Raw genomic sequence first — 7,797 nt, 5'->3', positions numbered from 1 at the left:
TCCCTGTTGACGATGGTTTCTTGGTCAGAACATCTGAATAAACAGTCACGAACCAAGTCATCAGCAGTTGGAACATCCATGTTAGGAACCCTGGGGGGAACGGAAAAAGTAGCCACAGGGAAAAGGAGAACAGTTGAGAGAGACGTACTTGATGTTGTTGTGAGCAAACTCAGCCCATGGGTGGAACCATTTATCAAGGGAAAGCCAGAACCTGGAAACAAACTGGACAACACAATCCAAAAACAGTGGTTTGAGGGATACCATGAAGGCAAGAAGTCTCTTTGATAAAGATTTGAGCTAAAAAAGCAACAGAAGGGAGGTTCTTCAGAGAACGAAATGTGCCATCTTGGAAAACCTGGCAACAAGATTAGTAGTCATATGGCAAGTCCACAATGAAATCCATTGCAGTTTCCATCAGGAAGACCCAACAAGACCCATCAGAAAGGCCCAACAAGACCCATCAGGAAGAACCAAAAAGACCCATCAGGAAGACCCAACAAGACTCATCAGGAAGACCCAACAAGACCCATCAGGAAGACCCAACAAGACTCATCAGGAAGACCCAACAAGACCCATCAGGAAGACCCAACAAGACTCATCAGGAAGACCCAACAAGACCCATCAGGAAGACCCAACAAGACCCATAAGGAAGACCCAACAAGACTCATCAGGAAAACCCAACAAGACCCATCAGGAAGACCCAACAAGACTCATAAGGAAGACCCAACAAGACCCATCAGGAAGACCCAACAAGACCCATCAAGAAGACCCAACAAGACTCATCAGGAAGACCCAACAAGACGACCCATCAGGAAGACCCAACAAGACCCATCAGGAAGACCCAACAAGACTCATCAGGAAAACCCAACAAGACCCATCAGGAAGACCCAACAAGACTCATCAAGAAGACCCAACAAGACCCATCAGGAAGACCCAACAAGACCCATCAGGAAGACTCAACAAGACCCATCAGGAAGACCAAACAAGACCCATCAGAAAGACCCAACAAGACCCATTAGGAAGACCCAACAAGACCCATCAGGAAGACCCAACAAGACCCATAAGGAAGACCCAACAAGACCCATCAGGAAGACCCAACAAGACCCATCAGAAAGACCCATTAGGAAGACCCAACAAGACCCATCAGGAAGACCCAACAAGACCCATCAGGAAGACCCAACAAGACAAGAGTCACTGCCGAAATGGATTGGAGGCTCCAATGGGTGGGGCACAGAAGGAGGCTAGGTGGCACTAGCCTGAGGAATACCAGGGGGAGCAGGAACTCTGGGAAACCTGAAGAGTCTCCAGTTGCATGACCTCACTGAGGAAGAGAATAAAGTTCAAAGTGGGGGAAGTGGGGGCCACGCCGTGACTCCTCAGGGCTACGGGCGCTGCCCACCTACGTGCCAACTTAACCCCCTTCTACGGGTCTAAAAGTCAAAGGGACTATTTATATATTCAAATTACTCCTTTTTTCCTCCCTGTACCAAATGAGAACAAAGATGACTCTGGATGTGATGGGGGGCCCTTACCAGGCTGCAGCTGGGGGCTACAGAAAAAAACCCAAAGGCATTACCATTGCCACCAGGTAGCCCCCACGTGTCCTACGGGGGTTAAGTTGAACGGGATGAGAGAAGAAGATGCCCAAGTGCCTCTGTACATCCGTCGGGCGCTTGTAGCCCTGGTGTGTAAGAACCTGGAGGGTGGTGTGGGGCTGTTTGTCGTGCCCTGTTCCCTCTGGGTAACCCACTGCCCCTGCCCCGCTCCCTCTGGGTAACCCGCTGCCCCTGCCCCGCTCCCTCTGGGTAACACCCTGCCCCCTCTGTGTAACCCGCTGCCCCGCTCCCTCTGGGTAACCCGCTGCCCCGCTCCCTCTGGGTAACCCGCTGCCCCTGCCCCCTTTGGGTAACCCGCTGCCAATTCCTGTGGGATTTCCCCTAGTAGAGCGTAAGATTCTCTTTCCCGAGAGATATTATCCGGGGTTCGGAGTAAATTTGAGGGGTGTAAGCTCAATCTTAGTGTTTTGCCCCGTTCCTTTCCCACTGAGGAGGCTAAAGGGAATTTTGGGATCACCTTATTACAGGGTGACCCTCAGGGTTGAGCTTTGTCTCTTCTGACCCAGCTTGGCACTCTCTTGAGGCATTTTTAAGGCCATGGCTCTCCCCTGATAGACCCCGATTGGGCTGCCGACTCCATACGTACCCCAGACGGGGCAGGAGGCTGGTTCAGGAATATTATAGGGAGTTTGGCCGCTGGGCAGAAGAGACCGGTTGGAATGATACCGCCCTTTGTATCCAGTTCAGAGTGGGCTCATTAATTACCCTGCCCGACATCTCTTGATGCTTTAATGTCTCTCACTATTCAGACAGATAGGAGACATAGGGAGAGGCATCAGGGGAGAATTGCCCCCCATAACCAACTCCCTTCCTCAGGCCCCTGAGCCCCTACAAAACATTCCTAACCCCTATTCCTGTACAGGAGCCAATGTAAGTGTCTTCCTATGAACATGTATGTGTCTTCCTATGAACATGTATGTGTCTTCCTATGAACATGTATGTGTCTTCCTATGAACATGTATGTGTCTGCTTATGAACATGTATGTGTCTTCCTATGAACATGTATGTGTCTGCTTATGAACATGTATGTGTCTTCCTATGAACATGTATGTGTCTGCTTATGAACATGTATGTGTCTTCCTATGAAAATGTAAGTGTCTTCCTATGAACATGTATGTGTCTTCCTATGAACATGTATGTGTCTTCCTATGAACATGTATGCGTCTTCCTATGAACATGTATGTGTCTTCCTACGAACATGTATGTGTCTTCCTACGAACATGTATGTGTCTTCCTACGAACATGTATGTGTCTTCCTATGAACATGTATGTGTCTTCCTACGAACATGTATGTGTCTTCCTATGAATATGTAAGCGTCTTCCTATGAACATGTATGTGTCTTCCTATGAACATGTAAGCGTCTTCCTATGAACATGTATGTGTCTTCCTACGAACATGTATGTGTCTGCCTACGAACATGTATGTGTCTTCCTACGAACATGTGTCTTCCTATGAACATGTATGTGTCTTCCTACGAACATGTATGTGTCTTCCTACGAACATGTAAGCGTCTTCCTATGAACATGTATGTGTCTTCCTACAAACATGTATGTGTCTTCCTATGAATATGTATGTGTCTGCTTATGAACATGTATGTGTCTTCCTATGAACATGTATGTCTGCCTACGAACATGTATGTGTCTTCCTATCAACATGTATGTGTCTTCCTATGAACATGTATGTGTCTTCCTACAAACATGTATGTGTCTTCCTACGAACATGTATGTGTCTTCCTATGAACATGTATGTGTCTTCCTATGAACATGTATGTGTCTTCCTATGAACATGTATGTGTCTGCTTATGAACATGTATGTGTCTGCCTACGAACATGTATGTGTTGAATAGCGTGTGGCAACCCCATCACCCCATCACAGCTAGGCCACACACCCCATTCCAAGAGGAACACTGTGTGCTTGGCTGATCTCCCTGGCAAGCTGGCATAGACCCTGGAAAATGGCGGTGGGGCCCAATAGACAGAACCCTGACATTGCAACTGGGGGGCCCCAGTTCGACCCCAGCCAAATCCAAGCGCCTGGCCAAACCGAACCCTTAAAACCATGTGACTTTAGATCATGTGATTGAACATTTTTTTCTTTCTTTCCCCCCTTTGTTCGTGTTTGGATTCTTCCAAAATCCTTCTGGAAAGATTCCAGGTTTGGGCGAATCCCCAACATAGCGATTAGGCGCACCCCGAAATCCCACACAGCACGGGGGGGGGGGCATGTACATATCGGCCAATGTTGGGGCAGGTACAGATTAGCCCCATAGGGTAAGGCTGGGTGAAACCCCTCACACATGGAGGTCAGGGGGGTGAGCACCAGATTGTAAGCTCTTGTGAGCAGGACCCGCCCCTCTCCTTACACTCTGGTGCGACTTCCCCCCCGTTACTCTCTAACGGGCTCATTAGGGAGATACACAGCCTATAGGGATGGGCAAATGCAAATATATGTAAATTCATTCTGTAAGATGGAAATGATTGGCCGGCAAGGGGCTGTTGGTGATGAGGTCATTATTACAGTACGGCTGCAGTACCAATATGTTCCACTAGGGGGAAACCACTCACTTCGGTACCAGCGCGTAGGTTGGTTCCCCCCAACCCTTCTCTGCACTCAGGGGCCTGGCGCCTCTGGATCAGTGTAACCGGGGGCAACAGCACCGGGCTCTCAGAACTCGTGGGTCAGGCCCAAAGCTTATTCACAGCACAAATACTATGAGTTACCAGTTTGTGCAGGGAGGGGCCATAGTGCAATCTATTTACTGGCCCAAATGCCCCGGTCCCCCCAAGAGCCTTAGCCCCTCCGACTCCCTACTGGGCCCAAATGCCCCGGTCCCCCCAAGAGCCTTAGCCCCTCCGACTCCCTACTGGGCCCAAATGCCCCAGTCCCCCCAAGAGCCTTAGCCCCTCCGACTCCCTACTGGGCCCAAATGCCCCGGTCCCCCCAAGAGCCTTAGCCCCTCCGACTCCCTACTGGGCCCAAATGCCCCGGTCCCCAAGAGCCTTAGCCCTCCGACTCCCTACTGGGCCCAAATGCCCCGGTCCCCAAGAGCCTTAGCCCCCCGACTCTCTCTGGGCCAAATGCCCCGGTCCCCCCAAATAGCCCCCGGGAATCCAGCCCAAGAACCTTAGCCCCTCCGACTCCTACTGGGCCCAAATGCCCCGTCCCCCCAAGACCTTAGCCCCTCCGACTCCCTAACTGGCCCAAATGCCCGGTCCCCCCAAGACCTTAGCCCCTCCGACTCCCTACTGGGCCCAAATGCCCCGGTCCCCCCAAGAACCTTAGCCCCTCCGACTCCCTACTGGGCCCAAATGCCCCGGTCCCCCCAAGAACCTTAGCCCCTCCGACTCCCTACTGGGCCCAAATGCCCCGGTCCCCCCAAGAACCTTAGCCCCTCCGACTCCCTACTGGGCCCAAATGCCCCGGTCCCCCCAAGAACCTTAGCCCCTCCGACTCCCTACTGGGCCCAAATGCCCCGGTCCCCCCAAGAACCTTAGCCCTCCGACTCCCTACTGGGCCCAAATGCCCCGGTCCCCCAAGAACCTTAGCCCCTCCGACTCCCTACTGGCCCAAATGCCCCGTCCCCCAAGAACCTTAGCCCCTCGACTCTCTACTGGGCCCCCGGTCCCCCCAAGAACCTTAGCCCCTCCGACTCCTACTGGGCCCAAATGCCCCGGTCCCCCAAGAACCTTAGCCCCTCGACTCCCTACTGGGCCCAAATGCCCCGGTCCCCCAAGAACCTTAGCCCTCCGACTCTCTACTGGGCCCAAATGCCCCGGTCCCCCAAGAACCTTAGCCCCTCCGACTCCCTACTGGGCCAAATGCCCGTCCCCCCAAGAACCTTAGCCCTCGACTCCCTACTGGCCCAAATGCCCCGGTCCCCCAAGAACCTTAGCCCTCCGACTCCCTACTGGGCCCAAATGCCCCGTCCCCCCAAGAACCTTAGCCCTCCGACTCTCTACTGGGCCCAAATGCCCCGGTCCCCCAAGACGCTTAGCCCCTCTGACTCCTACTGGGCCCAAATGCCCCGGTCCCCCAAGAACCTTAGCCCCTCCGACTCTCTACTGCCAAATGCCCGGTCCCCCCCAAGAACCTTAGCCCCTCCGACTCCCTACTGGGCCCAAATGCCCCGGTCCCCCCAAGAACCTTAGCCCCTCCGACTCCCTACTGGGCCCAATGCCCCGGTCCCCCAAGAACCTTAGCCCCTCCGACTCCCTACTGGGCCCAAATGCCCCGGTCGCCCCCAAGAACCTTAGCCCTCCGACTCTCTACTGGGCCCAAATGCCCCGGTCCCCCCAAGAGCCTTAGCCCTCCGACTCCCTACTGGGCCCAAATGCCCCGGTCCCCCAAGAACCTTAGCCCCCTCCGACTCCTACTGGGCCCCAATGCCCCGGTCCCCCCAAGAACCTTAGCCCCTCCGACTCCCTACTGGGCCCAAATGCCCCGGTCCCCCAAGAACCTAGCCCCTCCGACTCCCTACTGGGCCCAAATGCCCCGGTCCCCCCAAGAACCTTAGTCCCTCCGACTCCCTACTGGGCCCAAATGCCCCGGTCCCCCCAAGAGCCTTAGCCCCTCCGACTCTCTACTGGGCCCAATGCCCCGGTCCCCCCAAGAACCTTAGCCCCTCCGACTCTCTACTGGGCCCAAATGCCCCGGTCCCCCCAAGAACCTTAGCCCCTCCGACTCCCTACTGGGCCACCAAAATGCCCCCGTCCCCCAAAACCTTAGCCCCTCCGACTCTCTACTGGGCCCAAATCCCCGGTCCCCCAAAAGCCTTAGCCCCTCCGACTCCCTACTGGCCCAAATGCCCCGTCCCCCCAAAGAACCTTAGCCCTCCGACTCTCTACTGGCGACCCAAAATGCCCGGTCCCCCCAAGAGCCTTAGCCCCTCCGACTCCCTACTGGGCCCAAATGCCCGTCCCCCAAGAACCTTAGCCCCTCCGACTCCCTACTGGGCCCAAATGCCCGTCCCCCCAAAACCTTAGCCCCTCTGACTCCCTACTGGCCCAAATGCCCCGTCCCCCCAAGAACCTTAGCCCCTCGGACTCCCTACGGGCCCAAATGCCCCGGTCCCCCAAGAACCTTAGCCCCTCCGACTCCCTACTGGGCCCAAATGCCCCGTCCCCCAAGAACCTTAGCCCCTCTGACTCCCTACTGGGCCAAAATGCCCGGTCCCCCCAAGAACCTACCCTCTGACTCCCTACTGGCCAAATGCCCCGGTCCCCCCAAGAACCTTAGCCCCTCCGACTCCCTACTGGGCCAATGCCCCGTCCCCAAGAACCTTAGCCCCTCCGACTCCCTACTGGGCCAAATGCCCCGGTCCCCCAGAACCTTAGCCCCTCCGACTCCCTACTGGCCCAAATGCCCCGGTCCCCCAGAGACCTTAGCCCCTCCAGCGCCTACGGCCCAAAATGCCCGGTTCCCCCCAAAATCCTTGCCCTCGACTCCCCTACTGCCAAATGCCCCGGTCCCCCAAGAGCCTTAGCCCCTCCGACTCCCTACGGGCCAAATGCCCCGGTCCCCCCAATAACCTAGCCCCTCAGACTCCCTACTGGCCCAAATGCCCGGCCCCCCAAAGAACCTTAGCCCCTCCGACTCCCTACTGGGCCCAAATGCCCCGGTCCCCCAAGAACCTTAGCCCCTCCGACTCTCTACTGCCCAAATGCCCCGGTCCCCCCCATAGAGCCTTAGCCCCTCCGACTCTCTACTGGGCCCAAATGCCCGTCCCCCAAGAACCTTAGCCCCTCCGACTCTCTACTGGCCCAAATCCCCGGTCCCCCCAAGACCTAGCCCTCCGACTCCCTACTGGGCCCAAATGCCCCGGTCCCCCCAAAATCCTTAGGCCCCTCCGACTCCCTACTGGGCCCAAATGCCCCGGTCCCCCCAAGACCCCTCCGACTCCCTACTGGGCCCAAAATCCCCGGTCCCCCCAAGAACCTTAGCCCCTCCGACTCCCTACTAGGCCCAAATGCCCCGGTCCCCCAAGAACTAGCCCTCCGACTCTCTACTGGCCAAATGCCCGGTCCCCCAGAACCTTAGTCCCTCTGACTCCCTACTGGCCCAAATGCCCCGTCCCCAAGAACCTTAGCCCTCCGACTCCCTACTGGCCCAAATGCCCCGGTCCCCCAAGAACCTTAGCCCCTCCGACTCTCACTGGGCCAAATGCCCCGTCCCCCCCAAGAA

Source organism: Xenopus tropicalis, chromosome 8 (assembly GCF_000004195.4).
Source record: "Xenopus tropicalis strain Nigerian chromosome 8, UCB_Xtro_10.0, whole genome shotgun sequence".
Lineage (NCBI taxonomy): Eukaryota > Metazoa > Chordata > Amphibia > Anura > Pipidae > Xenopus > Xenopus tropicalis.
The sequence above is the reverse complement of the archived record's forward strand: the minus strand, read 5'-3'. Positions refer to the sequence as shown.